The sequence below is a fragment of the Ornithodoros turicata genome, chromosome 1 (genome assembly GCF_037126465.1).
Source record: "Ornithodoros turicata isolate Travis chromosome 1, ASM3712646v1, whole genome shotgun sequence".
In the NCBI taxonomy this organism is placed as follows: Eukaryota; Metazoa; Arthropoda; class Arachnida; order Ixodida; family Argasidae; genus Ornithodoros; species Ornithodoros turicata.
This window is the reverse complement of record NC_088201.1, coordinates 194655542-194679698: the sequence shown is the minus strand read 5'-3', so window position 1 is coordinate 194679698 and position 24157 is coordinate 194655542. Positions and strand designations below refer to the sequence as shown.

Here is a 24157-nt window from a genome sequence, read left to right as displayed (position 1 = left end):
GGGCGGATTACTGGCCACTTGTCGGTGCGTAGCGCAGCGTCGTCTCCATAGTAACGCGTGCTGCACGTGACCCGCTTCGTCGTGAGAAGGAAGAAGTGACCTTACTCGCAGCCTGCCACCATCGCCGGGTGTGTGGCGTTCGTAGCCATTGGGCGAGGAGGTCAGCCGACGCAAAACGCTGCGATTTCTCCAGGGCGTCAGTCGTGACGTTGCCCACATACGTGAGGCCGACAACGGCAAGCCCTTTCACCACCACCGCACCGCACCGCGATGTTCGTCGTTGAAAATGGCGCTTGTGTACGGGTTTCTAGAAGACCAAGTAGCCACTTCAGTGCAGTCAACGAGGACATTTTGTGCTCACAAGGATGTCTTCACGTCGTTGTCGGAAGAGCAGTTTGTTTCCTTCTTCCGACTGTCCAAAGCCTCGTGTATATACATACAGGATATATATGGAAACATTGACTTGACATCGAGTGTTCCCCATATAGGGAATGTTATATACCCGCATTAGCTGAGTTCGTGTGTATGTAACACACCGTTGTGAAATTAACTCCGTCCTGCACAAGCATGACATTTCTTTATTTATGAAATATTTGGACACAGCAGTAAAAAAAAAACTAGCAATACTAGCGCTATTCATTTGTATGCCTTTTCTGCAGAAGCTTGTGCGCAAAATATTGTGATATTGGAGCCAGTGCCTGCGGGAATGAGCCAGCACATATTTTATTATCCGTATTGTTAGTAACTCTTTCATTGGGCATACTTGGCATAGGCGATCAATGCTTCCTGCGATCCGCCGTTGTTGTTCCACGATTCTTCTTCGTTCTTCAAGGAGTTGGTGGACATTGATGGTGTCACCTGCCTCTTCCTCCGTCGACATCTGCCTCCGCTCCGCACATTTTGAGCTTGGCTGCTTGTTGTAGCCGGCATTTCTCTGGAAGCCCCAGCAGGCTGTGTAGTTCTGAGCTGTTACCCGAATCACTGCTTAGTTTCGTTGTAGAACTAAAAAGGAGGACGAGATCACTCGACAAGCTCAGCAAGCACACCGTAAGTCCACCAAATAACTTTATCCTCGTCAGTATAGCAATCTTCCACGCGGCGTATAGTGCACAGATCACCGTCCTCGTCTTCTACGAATGTGATGCAAAAAAATAAAATACGAAACTAATTCTCAACACATGTGTAGAGTGAAAAGAAAAAGAGACACCTCCGAGCGCCGAAGGATTCCCTTCGAGCCAGCGACGGCAGCAGACGATACCGTACTGCATTCGCATTGGCTGATTCGTGTATTACGTGCTCATCTAGCGAAGTATGTGCAAGAAGGTTTCTTTCCACGCGGTAACAAAATTTATATTTGTTAGAGGTAAATACAAAGTAAGTTAAAGTCGTCAAATTTAGGCTTTTTGCTTGACAGACTCGAGTCTGCCACCGAGAGTAGCGTCATTGCTCCTCGCGCCGGCGAGGCTCGCCTATCCAGCGGACGACGGTGGCCTTACTGACCACTTCAGATCGTGCGTCGGCAGCGCGCGCTTGCCCGACGGTGGGCGTTGCCACGTTAGGCCGACGCACCGATGCAATGGCCAGTAATCCGCCCCATGTCTGCGTGACGGAGGTGGAGGCCTTTCCGTACGCTCATGTCGTCAAACATGAGCACCCCTGTAAATGATCGGCACATTTGTTTGTTGTTGTGTGACCACATACCACACAGACAAATACTTGCCACGGCGCTCTCTTTCTGGCACCTCCTTCTGTTTATCCTTCAGAAGAGTGAAGAGGTCAGGATTAAATCCAAAGTTTGCGTCAAGGCTTGAGATGTAGGACTGAATAGTTCGAGGGTCTGGCGGAGGCAGGCATTCGTTCTCCATATGGAATGTGTATGCTGCAGTGGACTTAATTTTCAGAACAAGGGAGTCGTTAATCCATTCCATGCTGTACCTGAAACAAATACAAATGCTTCATTCTACGGTGTCTGAATATGATGTAAACTTGGTGACGTTGGAAGGGTTCTGCATCTTTTTGAACAGCTGTTTGGCTTTGGGACGGACGTCATTCCTTTTGCAGACTTCGCGACTGCCTTTTTCAGGCACTGGTTGAAGATGATCCTTTGGCGCTGAGGTAGCTTCTCCTGCTTTGATTGTTTCCCACGGGCCACGTGTGATGTCCGGCACTCAACGACCTTGTGTGCAAGTCTTCGCAGCAGGCCACGGAGTGCATGTTGTGCTTGCAAAAGTTTCGCTTTCACTCTTTGCAGTTCTATCTTTGAACAGACAGCACCTTCTTCTGTCTAGCACGACTTGTCATGTCTACGCGCTGCTTCGCCGTCTTCTTCTTCCACGTCTAGGAAAGGACGCGTTTTCCTTGGAATGGAGCCTCAGTATTTTATGCGGCGGTACACATACTGGGTGTCCGCCCTCCACGGGGGACGCACACGGGGCTTGCTTGCGTTTCGTCGCGGTATTGCTGGGTCCAGACTGGGTAGGTGGCACACGAGTCTTGCGCACACGGCTTTGTGGCTTCGGTGTCGTGAAGTAGAAGGGCAGTTCGGGAACATGCGCGGCACCGCGCCGGCACGAAGCTTCGGCACAATCCTGTCGTACGACACAACCTCCTGGTTGATGACGAAGTTGTCACCCAGTCGAAAAAAACGACAGAAAAATACGAGAAACAACAAAGCTGCCGTATATTGGGACCTTGTCGTCTGTCGTAGATTCCTGTCGTGTGCAGTTTTGTCGTAGATGCCTGTCGTGTGCAGTTTTGTTGTAGATGTCTGTCGTGTGTCGTCCTGTTGTAGATTCCTGTCGTGTGCGACTGTCGTAGATGTTTGTCGTGTGTCGTTCTGTCGTCTGTTGTAGACGCCTCTCGTGTGTTGTTCTGTCGTCTGGTGTACTTTGTTATGTTGTATGAATCTTGTCGTGTTGTTGTGCAATTTACATCCAGCATCTGCAGTAACAAGTGTCGACTATGTATAATTGCATCAAACGTGCAAGATGAGGGAGAACCTGTGTATGAAGAACAGTGCATCTATTTATTGTCTGTACACTTACAAAACTCATACATGCACTGTTTACTGTAGCAGGATGTATGGGGCCTCTTGTAGCCTGTACGAAAAAAAAAAGAGTCTATATCAGTGTCATAATATGACAGCATTTGTTAAACGTCATATTCGTATATGTTTCATATGCGATTATATGCATGCAAACTAGGAAAAAAGCTAGACCTTGACAATACACAAAATTATAAAAATGTGAGGACATTTCAATCATCTAGTACCGTTTTTGTCATGGCTGCTAGAGAGACTGAGAGTGAAGAGGTGCTAAAACAGGTCTTATCGGAATCTGTCAAAGTACTTCCTAGTTAATAGAAAGCATAATTGGACTTGACAGTACATGACGCTTTAGCCCCGGCGAACTACTTGTAAGAAACTTTTTTTGTCGATTTCACATTTCTGAAACTCTGAACACGTGCGGTCTGAATTATTACTGTTCAAAACATAAGGAGCTCACAAGCATTTATATACTTTTAAAAAGTGTGATACGGAGCCTACTGCACAAGCTTTTTGTTTTTACTATCAGATGTTTGTAACCGTGTAATTTTATCTCTGACATTTATTACTAAAAGTTGCGACAAATTATTGTCCTGTCAAATTTAGCAGAAATGACACTTCAACACACTGGCACAAGTAATCGAGCATCTTTATACGTGTACCACGGCTCATCGGAATTTCTGCGCTTCGTCGCAGGACGGGAACACTGCACAGCAAGCTGTGGTAGCGTCCGTTGAAACGTCTGGGCTGCCGACTGTCTTGGGGTCATTCCATGGTCCAGAGGTGCAACGCCGTCAGCTTGAACAAGTACTGCGGCAGTTTGACGAAATCTTCACGGAAAAACCGGGCAAGTCGTCTGTGTTACAGCATAGCGTAGACACCGTTAACGCTAGGCCCGAGACCATTGAGTGTGCATAAGCGTGCTTTGTTAGACGCTGCTCTTGACGAAATGCTCCAAACCGGTGCAGTTCAAAGGTCTCAGACGCCTTGGGCATTTCCTGTTGTTCTGGCTCGACACGTGATGGTACGGCTAGGCCATGCGTCGACTAGCATTCCCCACTTGTATTCCCTGGACAACGCAACTGTGTTTTCAACGCTTGATTGTAGTAGAGGATTTTCGCAAACCTAAGTTGCCCCGGAGGAAGTCCCAAAAACAGCCTTCACGTGTCATAGAGGTTTGTTCGAATTTGTACGAATGCCTTTTGGTCTGTCTAATTCACCCGCTAGTTTCCAGCGGTTGATGGATACAATGTTGGGAGATGCGAAGTACAATTTCGCAATGGCATACATGTCGTAGTGTTCGCTTGAAATTTTCAGAAAGACTTGGAACACCTGTCAATCGTCCTTGCAAGGATGAATGAAGCGGGCATAACGATCAACCCCCTGCAAGGTGCAGCTGGCATCGTCTAGGATCAGCCTTCTCGGCTTTGTGGTGGACGGAGTAACCATCCATCCTCACAACGACAAGCTAAAGGCGATCACGGAGTTTCCGGTTCCCGGTAACGTCAAAGCCTTGCAGCGCTTCCTAGGTATGGTTGGTTTTTACAGACAATTCATTCCTAATTGTGTCCAGCTAGCGCAGCCGCTTAACCAGTTGTTGCGCAAGGACACACGCTGGAATTGGAGAAAAGAGCAGGAACGATCATTTCGAGCTCTACCACAAGAAATCGCTGATGCGGCTAGGCTTTATCTGCCAGACCTTAACAAACCATTTGTTGTGCGAACAGATGCAAGCGATTATGGTGTTGGCGCAGTTCTATTGCAGGAGCATGACGCTGCTCTTTGTCCTGTAGCTTTTGCAAGTCGCACGCTAAATCCGGTAGAACAGAACTACTCCGTCACGGAAAAGGAGTGCTTGGCGATCATCTTCGCTTTCAGGAAACTCGACTTCTACCTGCACGAGAGTACCTTCACTGTCCAGACTGAACACCAGCGGCTCCATTGCCCGTCTGGGTGACTTGTCAGGTGGGCACTGACGCTACAAGGCAACTCCTTCAACGTGGAGTACAGGCAGGGCTCGACGAACGTGGTAGCAGACGCGCTGTCCCGCGCACCTCTTCCGGAGGGGGAAGAGGAAGCACCGAGGCGCCTTGTCAATTTCTGGCAGCAGCACAAGTGGCACGAGATGTACCTTCGTCTTGGGGCACGGTCGTGAGCAGAGAACAGCTCCTAGAGGCTCAGAGAGCGGACGGCCTTTGTCAGCGGGTGCAGCAGTGCATAGCTGAGCAAGACTCGGCGGACACCGGTACGACTGACGGACGGCACGACTCCTATCTGCTGGGCGAGGATGGCATCCTGTTCAGATACATACCCCAGGCGCACGAGGACGACGGCTCATCCCCGTTCAGAGTCGTGGTGCCACGGAAGTTGCGTAAGTCCTTCATACGTTACTTTCATGGCTCGGCCTTGGCAGGTCACAGCAGCGGCAAGAAGACTTATGAAAAGTTGTGTCGTGTTGCAACATGGCCAGGAATGAGGTAGGATGTAACAAAGTATGTTCGTACTTGTCCCGTATACCAGAGAGCAATACCTCGTGGTGGTTTACTCCCTGGGCGCTTACAGCCTGTTCAGAGTAATAGACCCTGGCAGATAGTTGCTTGTGATGTGATGGGACCATTTCCCCGTAGTCCTAAAGGCAACCAGTATTTGTTTGTGGTTACTGATCATTTCACGAAATGGGTTAAGCTGTTTCCTCTCAGGACACTGACTTCCCAGGGAGTGTAGGAAAGACTACTCGACACCTGTTGCCGGTTCGGGTTTCCCACACAGCTGATCACCAGCAACGCATTTTATCTCTGTATGTGACACAACCCCCAGGTTCCTATCCGCAATAGGGTTTCGGTTATCTTCAATACGCGGACTTGGGGACGGCACCTGACAAAGATACAAAGAACGATGTTATATGTGAAATGCAAATGCAAAAATTCAATATGCAAACGGATGAAGGTGGGAAAGAATGAGCATGCATACAAAGGATGTACATATGAGGGACATAATAGAGGAAAACGGCAATTGGGGAAGAGGCGCAATATTTGAAACAAAACATGAGACAGTGGAATGGTGAGAAGCAAAGGTTACTAAACAATAATAGTGAAAGCAGCAAGAGCAAAGAAGGAGATGAAGGCACCAAAAGTTGAGGTAAATAATATGCATATCACTTTTAAATTCAGCGTATGAGGAAAAAAATAGGATATAAGGACGAACGTGTATTTTCCGAAATTTGGCAGCGTGTGAGTGGATCATATGGTCTGGTTTTCTGTACATAAAATGACGGAGGATTGCGAGGGGCACCACAAGACTAGCGGAAATTTATGCGGCCTAGCAAGAATGGGGAGCTAAAAATGCACACATGTAAAGGCAGCAATTTGACGCCACGATGTTAGGGGGAGGAGTCGAAAGTGTATTCAGAGAGTCGGGTAGTCGAACGAATCAAAGACAGGGATACTCCGGAGCTAAAGTTAGGAACAAAGTGAAGCGCACGTTTCTGAACAGCTTCGAGGCTATTTCTCACACTAAGGCACGAAGCGTTCCATGCAACAGATGCATACTCTAGTTGTGGTAAAACGAGCGCCTTTTAGAGTTTAACAAAAACCGAGGGAGTTCCAAAAACTTGACACGTGTCAGTTAAGTAACCCAGTGCCCGAAGAGCAGAACGACATACTGCGGCGACATGATCATGGCACATCAGTGTGGCTTCGGAGCTGCCTCGAAGATCACGGACACAACTAACCCGAGGTATTTCAGCACTTCACATATAGCGGAAGAGTGGAAAGTTTGTCTTACACGTAAACGAAGCAATGTTAGTTTTTGCAATGTTGACCTCGATGTGGTTGTTAGTGCCCGGTGTTCAAACAACAGTTACCCAATGAAGGTTGCTCAATTTTTTTATATCTAAAACTATTGAGATGCAAACTGTTTATATCTAAAGAACCTCAAAATGTGCGACAGGATGACATATGTTAAGGTTTAGCCGTGTTCTGCTTAAAACCTGCAAAATGTGAACATAATTGCGCAATGCAAAATATGTACAACAAGCACAATGTGCAAATAGTCGACACACTTTTATTCAAAATATCTTGCTATCATCATATGCAGTTGTCTTTCAGTCCTCAGAGCGACCGGTCCAGGTTTGCCGTGTGCTCGACCATCTCGTCTTGACCTTTCACCCCTCCCCCCCGCTCTTTTCGTCTTGCGAGTCTGCTTGGCTCTCATTTCGTGCGTAAAAGGGTGTCTTCTCGGTCTACCTGAGAACTGAAACACAAATTACAGTTCACCCTTGTAAGTAGAATGTGGTTTACTGTATCCCTCTGTCCTGCCGAAGAAAATATATCGGGCACACTGGCAGGTGTCTCAATACAAGACTCAGAGAACATGAGCATCAGAGCAAAATGCTGTCAGTGTTCACCTGGCTATCCACTGCAACGTGTGCTGGTGTGCATTATCGTTTTCAGCAGACTGCTCATCTGGGTTCTTCCGCGAGTGCATTAACACGTGTCAATGTTAATGGAATGTGTGGGATAGCCAGGACGGGGGAGGAAGTGTGTATAAGCCGACGTTCTATTGCTCTCCTGGGAAAATAGATTGAGTTCTTGAGAAGAGCTCTGATCTGCTGATGCGATCCGGTAAGAGGTATCTAGGATTAGAAAAACGTTGATAACAAAACCAATAGACATATAACTGATAGTGGTTCTTATTGTATGTGGATTTATTTAACGTCTTTATAAAGCCGATGACTGCACCTTATTTTCGGCATCATAGCAATGGACACACGTCTCGTCTCCCGTTCCCTCTGGCAAGCAGCTCCTGCCTGATTTCAACACGAGCCTCCTTTTGGTCACCGGTTAACAACCGTGGGACGAATTTCGCACTTACCCATCTCATATGATTTTTTTTTTTTACAAAACTTGACGACACGATCCGACGCTGATGCCCACTACATCAGCGACCTCTCGCTCCGTTAACCGGCGATTTCCGCGAATCACGACATTAATTATTTGCACAGTTTCGTCATCCGTTGAGGTGGATGGTCGTCCAGGCCTCGGATCTTCAGTGACCGACGCCCTGCCTTCCTGGCACTGCGTTCTGCTCATGCAGTCCTCTCGGTAGGCGTGGCGAATCATCTGAAACGTCTGCGTGAAGTTCGTGCAAGGTTTGAAACAGAATTTCACGCACACGCCCTGCTTTTCAAGCTATCTCACTCCACATCAGTCACAACCTCAACGAAGGTCTTCGGGGTGCGCGTAGTCTTCTGACTGAAGCTCGACAACAAACGGTCACAGTAAATTCAAACGAACAGCAGCCCGTTGAATAGTAACACCGGTTGCCATGCAAAACATTGCGAGCGTACTCTGAATTCCTGTGGACGCACAGCTTGAGAAGTTCGTTTTTCTTTTGAACACGCCTCGCATATTGTTTCTAGTTTATCAAGTATCAATGGGATATTGGGAAAAGAGACAAAGAAGTAACTTTTTCATTTTGCAGTAGTCACGGCTGTCCCAACAACCAGTGTGCCCCCGATGTGAAAAAAAAAAAAAAATCAGAAAGAAAGAAGAAGCTGAACTCAGTAATCAGGACAACCACGAAGGCCGTGGTGTGATGTTAAAATAAAAACAGTTTTTCACGGGTTAAGGAGTTTTGTCAACGGGCGAGATGCAACCCGCTGTATGTCACGCCATTGAGGCGGTTTTCCTGAATTCCAACAAAGTCACGCGAGTTTTGTGGTAAAATTTACACGCGTTTTACCGTTAAGAAAAAGCGCCCGTTCGAAAACTCGATACGCTATATCTCATATCGAGTTTCTAACATTGGCGTACAACAGTGATCTGTATACCAGGTCCGCTTCTCTCTTTGCTGTATATCAGGGGTGCCGAAGGGGCGGCCCGCGTGGCCCCACGAGCAAAAAAAATATAAAAATAATCTCAAGCTTCATGAATGCTCGTGGCGTTTACTGGGCGTTGTCTGGGCTCTGTACTCGTGCAGTTTATCTTGCATTGGTTAGTCATAGAAAGCTGTTGCCATTTACCTGTAACAGCCGATGATTCTCTAAATAAGGGACGAACTTGGCCGGTTGGTACATGACAACAGCGAAGACGACGAAAGTAACAGACAGACAGGGAACGCCGAACTTTTAATCATAATCCACCTTTAATTGTATGATTATAGGTTGAAAGTACGCCCTTCCCTGTCTGGGGCTTTGTTACTCTCGTCGTCCCCGCTGACGACTATCTAAAGCTGCCCCTGCATGGCTTATTTTTACTCGATTGATATTCCTAGTACATTCCTACCAAAATTTCTTAGGAAACCCTACATAGCCCATTTGTAAATTTGGTGGATTCAATGCCACCAGAAAGGAACCGGTTCAGTCGCAGGCTTGGTGATCTCCCGAGCGAAAAATTCTTCGATTTCAGGATACTTGAAACGGGAGTTTTTTGGTCGCCGTTTTCTGCAGCTGTGGACAACGCTCCCGATGACCACTTACAAATGGAACTGATTGACCTGCAGTGCGACGTACCGATATCGAACAAATTCGCTTAAGTTGGTGCGGCTTTGTTTTATTCTTACCTTGGACGAAAGTATTCGAAGATACGTATGTTGTCGCGGAGAAGCCTGTCCGTGTTCGGTACAACAGACGCCTAATAATAATATTTCATGGCCCGAAACGTAGCAAGACAGCTGTGTCAACATAGGTCTGCGAGCTGGTGTTTTCCGCTGTGATGAATCTGAAGAAGTCAAAGTTGCACTCACAACTCACAAACGAACACCTCAACGCAGTCCTTCAGATTCCAACTGAGTAGTCACACTTCACACGATGTTGACGCAATAGCTAAAAGCAAGAAGTGCCAAGTTTCATCAGCACACATCAAATAAAAAGGATTGTTGACCATGTGATTCAGCAACGCAAATATACGTCTCATGTTGTGGTACGCCTGTGTTGCGTCATCTATATCAGGAACAGGCTGCCCCAAACCCGTGGTATGCGACCCGTGTACACGAATGAGTTCGGCACCCCTGCTGTATATTAACGACCTCCCTGAGCACATTGAATTTTCTGAAGTACTTTTGTATGCAAGTGACACTACTTTGCTACTAGCAGGTAGGATATATCCGTATTATTTTTAGTCCGTCCAACTCCAGGTGACGATATCGATGATCTATCGTTAAAATTAAATATAGACATTGGTAATCTCATTCATTGGTGTCATTCTAATAAATGACAGTTAAACGCAAATAAAACAGTGTCAATTATTTTTTTTTATTCTCATAAGCATAATGTTGTCACGCCGACTTCAGTATCCATTCTGGGAAGTTCGTCACAATTTCATCATGAAATCAAATCTTTAGGAGTCGTGTTTGACAGACCTGTTCGTTTTACATTGCACATTAAACATATTGTCAGCAGGATCTCGTATGGTGTACGTGTCCTTGTGAGAACCCGAAAGTTTTTCCCATTGTCTATCTTACTCAATTTATATAATGCCTTTGTACATTCCCACATATCTAACTGTGCTCTTGTCTGGGGCTAAACTTACAAAACATATCTTCGTGCTGCTCACATAATACAGAACCGTACTGTTAGGATCTTGTTTGACTTGCCATTTTTCTCTCATGTCTCATATAATGACATTAATATCCTTAGAGTTCATGATATAATTTCTTACAGTGTAGTAAACCTCACACATCGCACCTTAAACCTTAATCTCATCTTGCCAAAAATTAATTTTAGTCACCTCAGTTCGAACCAAAGCGCGAGGACTTGTGCAGGTGGCAGGTTGAGATTACCTTTGGTGAAAACAAACTATGGGAGGCTGTGATTTTTGTTTTGAAGAGCCTGTGAGTGGAAGCAATTGTCTCGAGGTATAATAAATTTACATTCGTCATTTTTCTTTGCGTATAAATCGACTGAGGCATGTGTTAAGTCATAATGCAGTTTTATTTCTCTGGTTGTTTGTTGTTATCTCTTGAATTCCATTCATCTGTCCTGATTTCGTTTGTTTGTTTATTGTCTTATTGTATTGTATACCTTGTAGCCTTACTTAGCTCCAAACTAGTGCTTGACCGACTAATTCTTAAAAAAATCACGAAGGATCCTTTAAACGGGATTGCCCTCTGGTTCCTTCAGTTCTATGATAATTGTGTGCATTGTCTGAAGGAATGGAATAAAAAAAGATGATTGATTTGATTGACTAATTGAATGAATATGGCACAATCCTGTGAGAACTCACTCTAAGAAAAAAAGGGAGTCGCGAGGTGTCAAATGCGCGCTTTACCCCCATTCGTCGTTCCTCCGGCAATAACTTCCCCGTTCCTTCTCGCACTCCTTCGAGCGGAAGCTATTGCGTGCGAGAACGGGAGGAGAGTGCACCCGTGGAGCCGCCAACCAGGTCACCGGAGCTCATCCGACACTGCCGTCAAACTAAGGAAGCCGCCGTTAGGCGTCCCCGTGTTGCCAGGCCAGAACTGGCGGAGCGCGCTAGTTTTGGCGGAGGAAATCTGAACAATGGTTTTGGTTCATGTTTGTCGTTTTCTCATTGTGTGTACCAAACAAAGACGTGTGAAACGTGATAAAAAGCGATTAAATATAGAGTGGGGTCATATCTTGTGTGTTTTATTGTTCCGATGTGTTCTTTTAGACTGGCCTCCACCTCTGAGCTTTCTAGCTCGAGCCTACTTAGATTTCGGTTTCTATTCCGCGGTTGTCAAACCTGTCAAGCCATAAAACGCGTGAACGTGTCTTTAATTAGTGAGTTTATTGGCGATTTCAAAGATATCGTGGTTACCGATGCCTGTAAATGGAGCCGAAATTCGAGAGCTTCGACGCTCTGTTTCGGAAGTCAGCAACATAAACATGAAACTCCCCATTCACCTCTGGCGATGGAACTCCCCTATCTTAAAATAAAGTTGTCATTGTTGTTGCCCAATAAATGCATAAAAGAGAACTGCAACCAGTGCAGAGAGGGTGGATCAGGAGCATCTTTCCTAAAGTAAGTAGCCTGCTTTTCCTACTTTCATGTGTGTGAAATTCTTCCACTGTGTTTTTGAGTAAAATAAGTTTGTATTTTCCCTGGCCGTGCAGCTTTGTACATCAGAGTGCCAATATGTACAAACATAGCTTTATATTTGTAATATTCACACAAACCTATAAATTTCAACATCAGAAGTATTTTACTAACACAGTATTCACTAGAGGGTACATGCCGCAAGGTAGCATGCCGCTTAGCACCCACCTTATCCCAGTTACTTATATTTGTTTGATTACTTTATTATTTATTTACTTTATTTATATTTATATTTTATATTTATTTATTATTTACCTTATTACTTTATTTATACTATTGTTGATTTGTTACTAAGGAAAAACTGTATTTTAGATACCAGTACACACACATTATAGGAGCACCTTTTATTTTCCTCAAGGTAATACAAGCACTCAGATATTTTCACTCTGGGAATATGGCAAGCAGATGCTGCACCATTCCATTAACAGCTCCACTCGAGAAGGCTCTGTTGCGATGGGGATGCATGCACCTGCAGCTGGAGATCCTATAGCTTTTTCCGACACATTTGAAGGTGTATTATGCGTATGCTACATAAAGATAAAAAGGGCACTACTTCTGTTGTTTCTGTAACATTGCTAATGAAAATTTGTCGCCCTCACAGGCTCCCACAACAACATAAAGAAAGATATTCGAAATGGGTGGTTCAGCGACTTGAGGAAGTGAATGTGGAATCCTACACTGACTGCAAACACGACCTCATGTGCTCCACTCATTTTCAGCAATGCTTCTTTGATAGTGGACACAGCCGAGCTGTACTGAAGCCTGGTGCATGCCCTAGCGTTCCGGCACCAGGTCAACAAAGTATACATGTTCAGGTGATGGAGCTTACACTGTTTCATTCCTTTTAGTGTCAGTGTGCCTCTGTACTTATTTGAGAATTTTCTCATTTTTATCCTGCTTGTGCTTGTGTGCAGGTCATGGAAGAGTATCCAACAGCAAAGTGTGTCTCAGATGCAAACCTCTTCAAGCATTTGCCATGAAGCCATGACACAGGAACGGCATCACTTGGGCCATTCAGTTGAAAGTCTGCTTGCAGCGTACTTTTTGCTTGAGCAAGGGTTTTCAAATCCTTTAAAAAGTAAAGTACTAATTAAAAATACATGATGCTGCATAAATGTAATTTTTAAAAGCCAGAAAAGCCAAAAAAGGGTGGCCAGATAGTTTGTGTGAGGCATATTCATCTAGCACATGTTACATGACTAAAATTCATGTACTAACCACAAAACTATGGCTTAAATCTTTGTGCAATTATACCAAAACCAAGGAAGAATCTCCAGCAAAGTGCGCGGACACTACGACTGACTACATCAAGCAGGTTTGTGCTACAACATGTTCTACATCGTGGCTGCTCAGTCGATCATCTCTTTTATATGGGGAGTACCGACACTGACAGTGCAGTGTGGTGTGGTGTGGTGAATGCTTCTGTGTAATACAGTCACAGCTTGTTACAGAGAAAGTCAATGCAATTTTATTTTCACTGAAACAAAATAGAATCATCTCTTGATTGATGAAATTCACAAATTCCCTTATTTTATTAACAATGCCCTCTCAAACAAAGCCCATTTCCTTATTTATTGCAAAATTATAAGCCTCGCATTATGAATCTCAATTAATAATAACGTTATGCAGGAATATTGACCATTCATAAATTCTGTGTTAATTGTATTCGATACAATAAAGTAGACCACTCATGATCACCATCCATTCCTTTAATATAGAGGTGTACCCGTGTCGAACAGCCTGTGTACCTACAACATTATATTTACGGTCTGACTATTTTGAGTTAAACTCATCTCCTACTGATTATTACCCTGAATCAGTTGAGCCCCAATTTTGGTTGAACATGATCACTGTCTGAACTCCAATCATGTATCATATCTACTAATTAGTGGCAATATCAATGCGTATGTATGACGTAAAATTATTTTAGTGCAAAAATAAACTATGCAAGGCACGTTTGACAACATTCAGCATTTGTGACCATTAACTGCGAGAACTGTATATTTGACTTCCTTTACCTGAGGTCCAGTTGCACTGAGAAAAGAGAAAAATTACGAAGCTTATCACACCCAAATGCATCAGAAGCACCTGATGTCATCCTGATTTACAGATGGGAAACTGAAAGACTGTACCTCCACATTTTTCTTCCCTTTTCTAGGAAGCATACTTTAAAAAAAGATTGACGCAAGTATAGTTTGCTCAGACGTAGCGCTGTAGAACAGCATCCCATCCAACTACGTTTTTACATGCTCCTTGGCAGCAGCAGCTACATGTCTGTCGACTACCTCGTGAAACAGCTTAATTTTACTGTACTGTTCTCTAATGAAGTTGTGACTCGCATTAGTAAACAGATTTTCTTTGTTGCAACAAAGTTGTGTGTTGCTCTCTCATTCACCTACACATTTCCCTCTACTTCGTGCATTCGAATAGCTATTCTGCCTGAATCACGGTGTGATATCGCACATCGACCTACAGAGCTCTGTGCGAAGTACCGTCAACATGCGCAGTTCATTCGATGCAAACAACCTGACGCATCTGTTAATAGTTCAATTGAATGATGCAGCTAGCACGATGATCCATATGCTGCGTTCTTCACTTCGCTAAACTTGAAACGAATTCACGAAAACGAACGAAGGTCATCGTTCATGGTAGAAGTGGTAAATGGCACGCAAATGTAAAGGCCAAAGCACCGACAACACTACTCCAACAAACGCGACGACGTAAACAAGGCTTGAAGCCCGGAAGCCACAAATCACCAATTTCACAAAACTGTGCAGCATACTGTAGATCAAGAACTTCGAAAAATACGTTTCCTCAATTCACAAACCGACGATTTCGCATTATCTTCGCCTTCGCTGTGCTTCTTGTTGACATTAGGAGCATTTAGGCTTGGCTTGGACAAGTTGCCAGTTGGATGGCTTGGATTGAGTCTGTAATCCACTTGGATCCAAACAATCATCCAACTTTAGCCACAGTGTGCCCAGACACTTTATACTTTGCGCCAAGTATGGGGAGAGATATTTCTGTGCTAATAACTGTGGGACGTCTGATGGCTGCTGCCGCCATTTGACGCGCTGAATAGGGAGAAATGCATGGGAAGATGGCGAATTACTCCCACCTGCCGCCAACAGTGCCCTCAAAACGTGAGTCTGCGTGAAACGGCAGCTCGCATGCAATAAGACGCATAGGTGAAAAGTTTGCTCTGCTAATGTGCCATGTACAAACAATGATTGTGCACCGCTTTGATAATTAGAAAGTAAAACGGAAAAGTGAAAACATACAGATACACGCATAATGCGCCTCCCAACTCATATTCGAGGCTCCGGGATTTGCCGCTCCACATTTTCGGTCCTGTCAACGGATTTGAAACTCGCGAGGGTGCTTGCACATGGTCTTGCTAGTTTTGTAGCTTTTCGTTCATCATTTTCGCTGGACGTTTGCGTGAGGATAGCACGAGTGCCACTCTGTTTGTGAAATACAAGTCGTTGACGAAGCAAAATCGCAGTCGGAAGCGATCACCGTGCAGATGACGTGAAGGAGGCATTACGGGACTCAAGCTTTCGATGCCATAACGGACAAACTGCTGATGCAGGTAAATGGATCTGTGATTTCGTTGTATTGCATACGTTTTCTGCGCTTCTTTGCACAATGAACACAGGGACAGTTCTGCTGAGTCAGGAACGGTGTGTGTCTAAGGGTATACGCTTTATGCTTGATGTGCTTTCGGAATGCTTTGTCGTTGAAGATACGTGATAACGTGCTGTGTGGCGTTCGCCACCCGCACAAAAGTGCACATGCACGTCGGTCGCACAGGGTCGGCCACACTTAAAGGGCAACCTCCATGGAGCGAATGTACAGCGAAAAAGCTGCGAACTTCGCTCAGCGTCGGACGCCCTGCGCGAGGCGTCAAAAATGTGAGCGTCCGCCGCCGATCTGCCCATGCCAGATATTTTCGCCCAGCGTCCGCGATTCCGGAAGCGTCAACTGCAGATGAACCAATCAAAGTGCTTTTCCGCTAAGAATCTACGCCAGATCGCCTGCACGTGGTAGTCTGCTCTCGTGAATCATCGTCATCGTCCTCTTCTTGCAACTGGATGCTGTCGTCTGCTCGCTGTTTCGCCAACTGTATCGTTAGAACGTGAGGCATTCTCTGCCAAGAAACATGTTTTCTTTTCACAGTAGTGAATATGCTTTTCGGTACGTTACTGGGCGCATCTTTCCAGACTGATGTTAGATTTAGTTGCAAAATTTGTGACATTAAATGCACGTTTTCGAGCAATTGATTTCACTAAGCTTTCACCTTATACACTGGCAACAGTGACATCACAGCATGACTTCCCGACGCCGTCCGCTGGTTTTTCGCTCCATGGAGCTGGTGCCGGCGAACAACTGGCGGCGGAACGCGCGTGGCAGTCTGCCGCGCGAACTTCGTTGCGAAAATTCGCTCCATGGAGGTTGCCCTTAAAAGTATCGCGGGAGCGCATGACCTACAAGTACGCCAGCGCCACGTAACGGATGCTCCTGGGTTTGAGAGCTCGCGCCTAGCGAATGTTTGCCACGTCCCGGTTGGGTCCGTCATTGCTCTCGTAACACAGGCGGGCGGGGAGACCCAGCGAGGGGAGATCCACCTGCTGTTGCTATTCAATCTCTGCTGGCGATGTTTTGATCAGTGCGTGGCGCGGCGTAATCTTTTACTTTTACTTCTCGATTCCGATAAGACAGAGATTATGTCGAGCCACGCACTGATCGAAACATCGATAGAATATCAACAGCAAGTGGGTCACCCCCCGCCTGGCCGTATTATGAGAGCAATGACGCACCCAACCGAGAGGTGGCGAACGTTCGTCAGGGGCGTGGTCTCAAACCCAGGAGCATCCGTTGCGCGGCGCTGGCATACTTGCAGGTCATGCGCTCCCGCGATACTTTTAAGTGTGGCCGACCCTGTACAAACGCACAGGCTTACAATATCTTGAAACAGTGTCGCCTCTGCCTGCATGTTGCTGTGTCATTGAACATACAAATCAGTTGTTTTTTCTTCCCCCCGTTTTTCGAATGTGCTTGTCTGCCTGTACAAAAAAGTCGAGAAATCCGACTTAACAAAATAACAAGTTTTACTCAGACGTTTCGTCCGTCATGCGACGGACATCATCAATGCTAAACTGAACAAGAAATTATACACCCGGTCGCTATTTAAGGAGATGGGACTATTGTTCGGGAAGGGGGCCACGATTTATGTTACAAACCGAGGGGTCACCACGTATGTGCCAAGAGTGTAGAGGCTTGCTGGGTCCCCATCTTTGTTCGCGAGCCAAGGTCACCGCGTTGTCGAGTCGACATTGATAAGAGTTAATGCTCGATATATATATTACTATTCGAGATATAAGTTATTGATATATAATCTAGTCGCATTGTCGGTATATTGCTATAGATGTCTACCCAGACCATTGAGGAGTCAACCGTCCAGCCACACAATGGCATACTTCTCATGTGTTGTGCTGTGATGGGGGATGCCATATCGACACAGGTGTCATACATGGCTGATGTAGAGGATCTGGCTGCCCCTGATAAACGTGATGTGGGTGGGGAAGACTCAAAGTCTTCCAGAAGTACAACCAAGGGGATTTCATGGCTACACATCTTGAGGGACCTTGGAGGAGCCCCGTTTGCTGTGTTCATGCTGGTCCTCAAATTTCTGACTCCGGTTGATCTTATTGCACCCATCATTCTGTTTATTGCTTTGTGTTTACATCCTTCTTACTGTTCCCAATTAATGCCATTTTTGGTCCATTTCACCAGTATGACATCTACTTTACTGTGCCATTTTGCGCAATTTTTGTACCTTTAATCAATAGACACATTTTGTGATCTTATGGTTGTGATCCACACCGTTTCCTTCCTGTATTATTGGAACTTGGAACCATGGTTTCATTGTCAGCAGTGACTGGTGCACGGCAGAGTCTCCATTTTTTTCTTTCTTTTTCATGTCCACGAGATAGTTGATTCTGTGCAAGCCCCCTGCTTGGATCTACGTGTTCATCCCCATAATTCAGTAACAATTTTTTTTCTACTCCAATGCTATCTCAACATTTACTGTTTCATGCTGTGGCTGCGACTTCAAATATACCTCTGTTTCAGGGTGTTTCTATATTCAGTACCACAATTATTTTCAGACCAGAGATGCCCGGTGCATGGACCTCAGCATGGGAGACAAGCTGCTTCTGTTTGTAATGAAGCTAAAACATGGCTTGACCTTTTCTGCACTTGGAGTGCTTTTCAGTGTGCACAGAACGACAGCATCACGTACGTTTTACTATGTACTGGACTCATTATCTCCTAAGACATGGGGATGGGTGAGGTGGGTCTCAAGGGATGTCGTTCAAGAAACAATGCCAGGAACATTCCGTGCTACCTATCCTAACTGCAGGGTCATTATTGACTGCACTGAGGTGCCCACTGAACAGGTAAACACCTGCAGTAATTACAAACAATTTCTGGTTGGTATTAGTCCAAGTGGGCTAGTGTCATTTGTATCTTCTGCATATGGTGAAAGGGCTAGTGATACATACATAGCTGGAAACTGTGGTATTCAGGAACCTTCTTGAACCAGGTGACATGGTCATGGCGGACAAGGGCTTCCCACATATTCATTCGAGTCTCCTAGAAAAACGTGTCACCCTTGGAATGCCTCCTTTCAGAAGAATGGGGCAGCAGTTTACAGCAGCTCAGGTAGAGAGGACCTACAGAATAGCATCTCACCGCATCCACGTTGAGCGGTGCGTACAACGAATTAAAATGTTTTCTATCTTGAGGGCCGCTTAACACCAGAGCTGAGGTTTCATGTTGACAAAATTGTACGCATGTCCTGCGTTCTTGTTACCTTACAAAACCCCATTCTAAACACCTAACGTTTATACTTTTCTAGAGGTCAGATCTCTGGCACTTCTGTTTTTTTATCGGTCATAAATAGGGTTTCCAGTTCCCGGTATTTATTGAAAGCCCTCCGACGATAAATTTATAATTCTTTAGATGAAAACGAATTACCGCAGATAACTGCCGTCAGTAGGCTGAGCAAATTTGCGTGATATGTTCAAGAATTTCATAATTTTCCAGGGAAATGGACGCTACAAAAAAAAACAAAAAAAACATGGAAAGTGGGACAATACGAACATAACCTTTAAAGGGACGGTTTCATACCCCCAGCCCCGACCCATTCATAAGGTGCCCGTTGCAGAAAATGGCTTACTATGTATTTACTCAACAAATACCGTAATTGTAATTAAATAAACTGATTATGTTAATAAAAATTTATCGGTATACTTCTGGTGGATATGATCCTTGCTAAGTTTCGGAATCGTCCGATCTGTACGAGTCCTTCTGAGGAGCATCACATTCAATAACCTGCATTAGAGGCAGCGTCACAGTTATAAACCAGAAGTGGTGAGATATCGAAATGGGACATTTGAGGATGTACGCAGGACGGTTTAGAAGTTCCAGTTGCAGAAGGCCATCCTGTTCTCACTTAACAGACTTGCTCAAATGTGCAACATGTTCTATGTGTCGGCAAAATCAGCCCTTTTTCTGAGACTTTCGGGAATTATATCAGCTGACAACTGGAAATCCTAGCCATAAGTTATAGTTACTTCTCCTGAATGTCGTTTCTTTCAAAGTTGTTTCTTACTCATCCAGTATGTCTCGCATACGTTGAAAAATATCATGAGAGCTTCGTGCTAACCCTTTGAAATTTTTGTACTGTAAAATATATAATACAGTGTATAGATGGGATGTAAAATATGAAACCACATTGTTACGTACATAGAACCGCAGTTCCACAAGGCTACGTGTCCTGTCTTATTCATAAATATATCACAGTGATGCACTACTCATATATAGCACTGCACATGTAACCGGTCCCGACAAATATAGCATAAGTCTACGTTGAAGAAGTCATTACTGCACATTTGAAATACTTTGCATGGGAAAGCAATTCTTGCATCTGCCGTCCTACTAAGTTTGCTACAGAAACGAAGAACTGTGGGTATAATAAGCGCTCCTCAGATGTCTATCTCTCTCATGAAATAGTTGAAGTAGAACTACTCCATTTTGGGGATTAACTCTCGTAGAAACTCGTTGTTCTTTTGCACAGTCACAGTTTCGGACTTAAGTGGAGAGTAAACGAAGAGGTGACATAAAGGAGCATTCAGGACGTACATGCATAATTGCACCTGAGTATAATAAACATGGCTTTCTTTTAGTTCAAGCTTACGATCCCTCATTTCTAAGTAATCTACATTAATAGTAGTGCCATTAGTATTAGTGACTGGTTTATCACAGCAGCGGAGTGGAGCTTTGATCTCGAGCAGGCAAATGTCTGTGTCGTCTTCTATTATACCACCTGGGCAACAGCAGAGCCATGGCTGGACCTTACAGACAACTGCACCCACGCGGATAATAGTGCAGTTGTATAGGTCCTCGTACTCTTTCCGTGCTGTTGTTTCCTGTCTGATGCCATATGCACATGCCCTACTGAAAGAACATTTCTTCTGTGCAAGAGTTTTTGCCAGGCGTTCGAAATCTTTCTGACGAATTCTTATGCGCTGTGCTTGAGAACTTGCTGACAATCTAAATTTCTTTACCGAATGCCACTCAGGACACGCGCTTTGTTGCATGTTTGCACAGCCACAGTGTCGCATTCCTCTTCGTCCATCATAATGAGAGAAAAGTCATCAATTGCACCCAAATGGCACTGTGCTGCGCCGAAATCAGATGACGGTGTTCGAATTCGAGGCAGTACGCGTTTTAGGGATGTCAAGTTGTCAGTGAGGGATTTTTCCGCCCTCATCGCTGCTCCCAAAGAACAATTCAGTGAAGCAACCTCTTGAGGAATGTCACAAGTTTCTATCTGGAGATCTGTCTTTGGAGGGAACATCTCTGCGAACAACACCCCTTTCGTGTACAGCTTGGCTTGTCCTCCTGACGGTGCTTTCCAACCGTTCGGGCATGACGTCTTTGTTAGCGACAGTTCTGTGTTGATGTTAGCAACAACTGCTGCGACGTGCTTGCAGGACTCACGCTCTCCAGCTTTACAGGTGCAGTGCGCGGTATCGATGTATCGCTCTTGGGTAAGCTGAAAGTTTCAAAGTCGACAACATCATCACCGCAATATCGATAGAATTGCATTGAGGTAAGCGAGCTGGTGACTATTTATTAGACATGATGAAAACCTGAGACGAGGGGAGCGACGAGAAACAAACACACACAAAGTCCCAAACGCAGCTAGGTGTTTACTAGCAAATGGACAACTTCAGAGACAGAAAACAAGGTTAACAAGGTGGGCGCATGGGCCAACGTCACTTGTGAAAATTGCGCGTTGTGCTGTCATAGCTAGGTTGGCATGATTATTTTCAAGTATCATAATATGAACCTCTGAACATCCGCGCAGCGTCAGTCTTCAGGACGAGAGGGGGGTTGCACGCTTTGTCCTACCTAGAAGCCCCCAGTTCAGAAAATATCGAGGGAACGCTCATTGGAGCGGATAACAAATCATCACTTGAATCTCATCGCCTGGACGTGAAGCTAGCAGCACATTATCGACTAGGATAAAGTTGATACCAAGGAGTTTCTAGAAGATGAGAAATTTATTTGACCACCTGTATTTTCACATCGTACGGCTTTTTCCGCACGCTTGTTCGTCACACGCACTTTCCAATGACCGAGCACGACGTCGCCGTCTCCTCCTCAAGGACTTTCTGGACATGGTTGCTTCTGCACAACACTTCGTCTTTCTTTTCCGTCTTCAGTCTGAAATGGCCCATCGCGTCGATGCTGTCAAATCCCACATGTTTTATAATGTGATTTCCCGCACGATCCATTGCGAGACGGTGCTAGACGCTCCCCCGAACGAACACAGTCGCCGTTGCAGAGGGCGCCACAGGTAAAGTTATAGCGCCCCCAATAGGTCGCGCATGGAGCCTATATAATATCACCAGGTGGAATATAGCATTTGTGTTATGTTTGTATTATTGTATTTATCCTTTGCATAATTTGGTGTTACACCCTCATGGCAGTGGATACAGCTGCGCGATTCCCCGGGAAACGATCCAACGGACCTGCTCGGCCCTCACAAAACCATCACGGAATCTTACGAATATTTTTTGGCAGTTCATAATAGTGCAATTCGACATACCCCCCCCCCCCCCACACACACGAAACGTTACTTCCCAGATCTCAATGTGGCGAGTGCTAGACACACGCGAAGGTCGCAGCGCTGGCGAAAACCGTGCCTCGCGTGAACGGTAGCCGCGGCTCAGAGAAAGCAGCTAGAAGTGCGCTGTTTCTTTTGCATATAGAGGATGTCATGGTCTACACAGTGTCCAAATCCCGGTTGTCACGCTAATAGGCACCGGTGTACACAGGCCTGAAGTTTCTCTTGGAATACTTGAACGGGAAAAATCGCAAGACACGAAACTTTCGTTTTTGTTGCCGGTAAGATAGGGAAAGTATGCGCTTTTTGCAAAATTCGCTACAATCAAGCGTAAAATACGCATTGAAGAGGTCAGAAGAAATGTGTGGAACCAATGCAGTTTTCTAGATCCAGCTTTCTTGTACAACATATACAAAAATATCGAGTGTGTTCTTCTGCATACAAGAGAAAACCTTAGTTAGAGTCACTTTGCAGCAGGTACACTGCAGGTGCAGCACCGGTAAAGACTTATCCAGCGTTTTCTAACGCGTACAGTGGCTGTCCAACTATTCCTTGAGGACATGAAATCGCTTCGTGCCGTAGCCAAAAGATGTCTGTGCGGCCAACACTTCGAACCTGCTCACGGGTATAAAGCTGTGGTATGTCCTTGTTCCGGGTACAGCGATAGCTCGGCTGCAACGCTGCGCTAGCTCCTCTCGCTCAGCAGTGTCAGCAAGGTCATGACCAAGCTATAAGTAGAACTCGGAACTGATGACATCATTGTGCCGTAAGAGCCAAGAGGACCAATGCGAGCGCAGCTCGCCGCCGGCGCCGTTCCCCTATTTTCTCTCGGAGACATCGTCTGCTTTGGAGACGGCGTCGTGCATGGCTACGTGTATGAAACAACATATTTCTTCGAAAGTGCTGTGAATTTCGCTCGGTGGTGAAATTGCAAGATGTCGTTGAGTTCGGGAACGCGTCGTGGTGTTCCTGAGGGCAAAAATCGTCTGGGGCGAACCCAGAAATGACATTTCACGACCCCAAGGGCAGGGACGCTATGACTATTTTGATGGGCTCCAAGTGAAACCGCTAAAGTACGTCATTGATATTTTAGCTCCATATCTTACACATTTTTTAACATGACATTAGTAACAGCACTCTTAAAAAAAGGGTGTACTTTAACTCCTTTTTTTTGCCACATATATAACACCCTTTTGGAGAGTACAATTACGCTCAAAAGGGTGTCTCCTCACTCCCTCAAGGGAGTAGAATAACACCTTTCTCCCTACTGGAGAGTAATATTACTCCCCGGCAGGGAGAAGGTGTTATGCTACCCCCTCGAGGGAGTGAGGAGACACCCTTTTGAGCGTAATTGTACTCTCCAAAAGGGTGTTATATATGTGGCAAGGAAAGGAGTTAAAGTACACCCTTTTTTTTAAGAGTGAGGTGTATTTCCTGAAAGCATGCAAATTGCGAGAGTGAATTGAAATTGAGCCATGGGGGAAACTATTTGAAATTGTCATGAAAGTTAACACCGACCTCACAAACAAGGGAGGCTTTTGTTACTCGGTGTGGGGGTTCGCGTGACTGCTCTACATAATACGGATAGCTTTAGATTGCTAACTGGCACCAATGAAACTCATAAGCGTCAATTGAAAATCCACAGCGCGGCGCTTGTAGCACGCAAAGTCAAAGTTAGCAACTCAAGTTTTATTGCACACCAGAAAGCCCTTAGATCATCCCCGGCATGTTACATCATGCGTGGACTAGAAAGCAAAGTCCGCTCGCTTTCGCCGGGCCTTCATGATGCAATCTTTGAAAACTTATTCCCTGATAGAATTCCTGATCAACTTACTGTATGTCTAGTTCGCACCGAGG

General features: G+C 45.3%; 1 long non-coding RNA gene and 1 pseudogene across 1 annotated transcript in view; both read left to right on the top strand.

Annotated features, from left to right (window-relative positions):
* Positions 1-3756: 3756 nt before the first annotated feature.
* LOC135378920 (uncharacterized) overlaps positions 3757-24157 on the top strand; it is a 65317-nt gene continuing 44916 nt past the window's right edge. Inside the window, exons 1-2 of the long non-coding RNA XR_010418631.1 lie at positions 3757-4218; positions 4361-5414. This is a non-coding gene — a long non-coding RNA (uncharacterized LOC135378920). The remainder of the gene's footprint in view (positions 4219-4360; positions 5415-24157) is intronic.
* On the top strand, positions 17528-19004 carry LOC135379155 (uncharacterized; annotated as a pseudogene).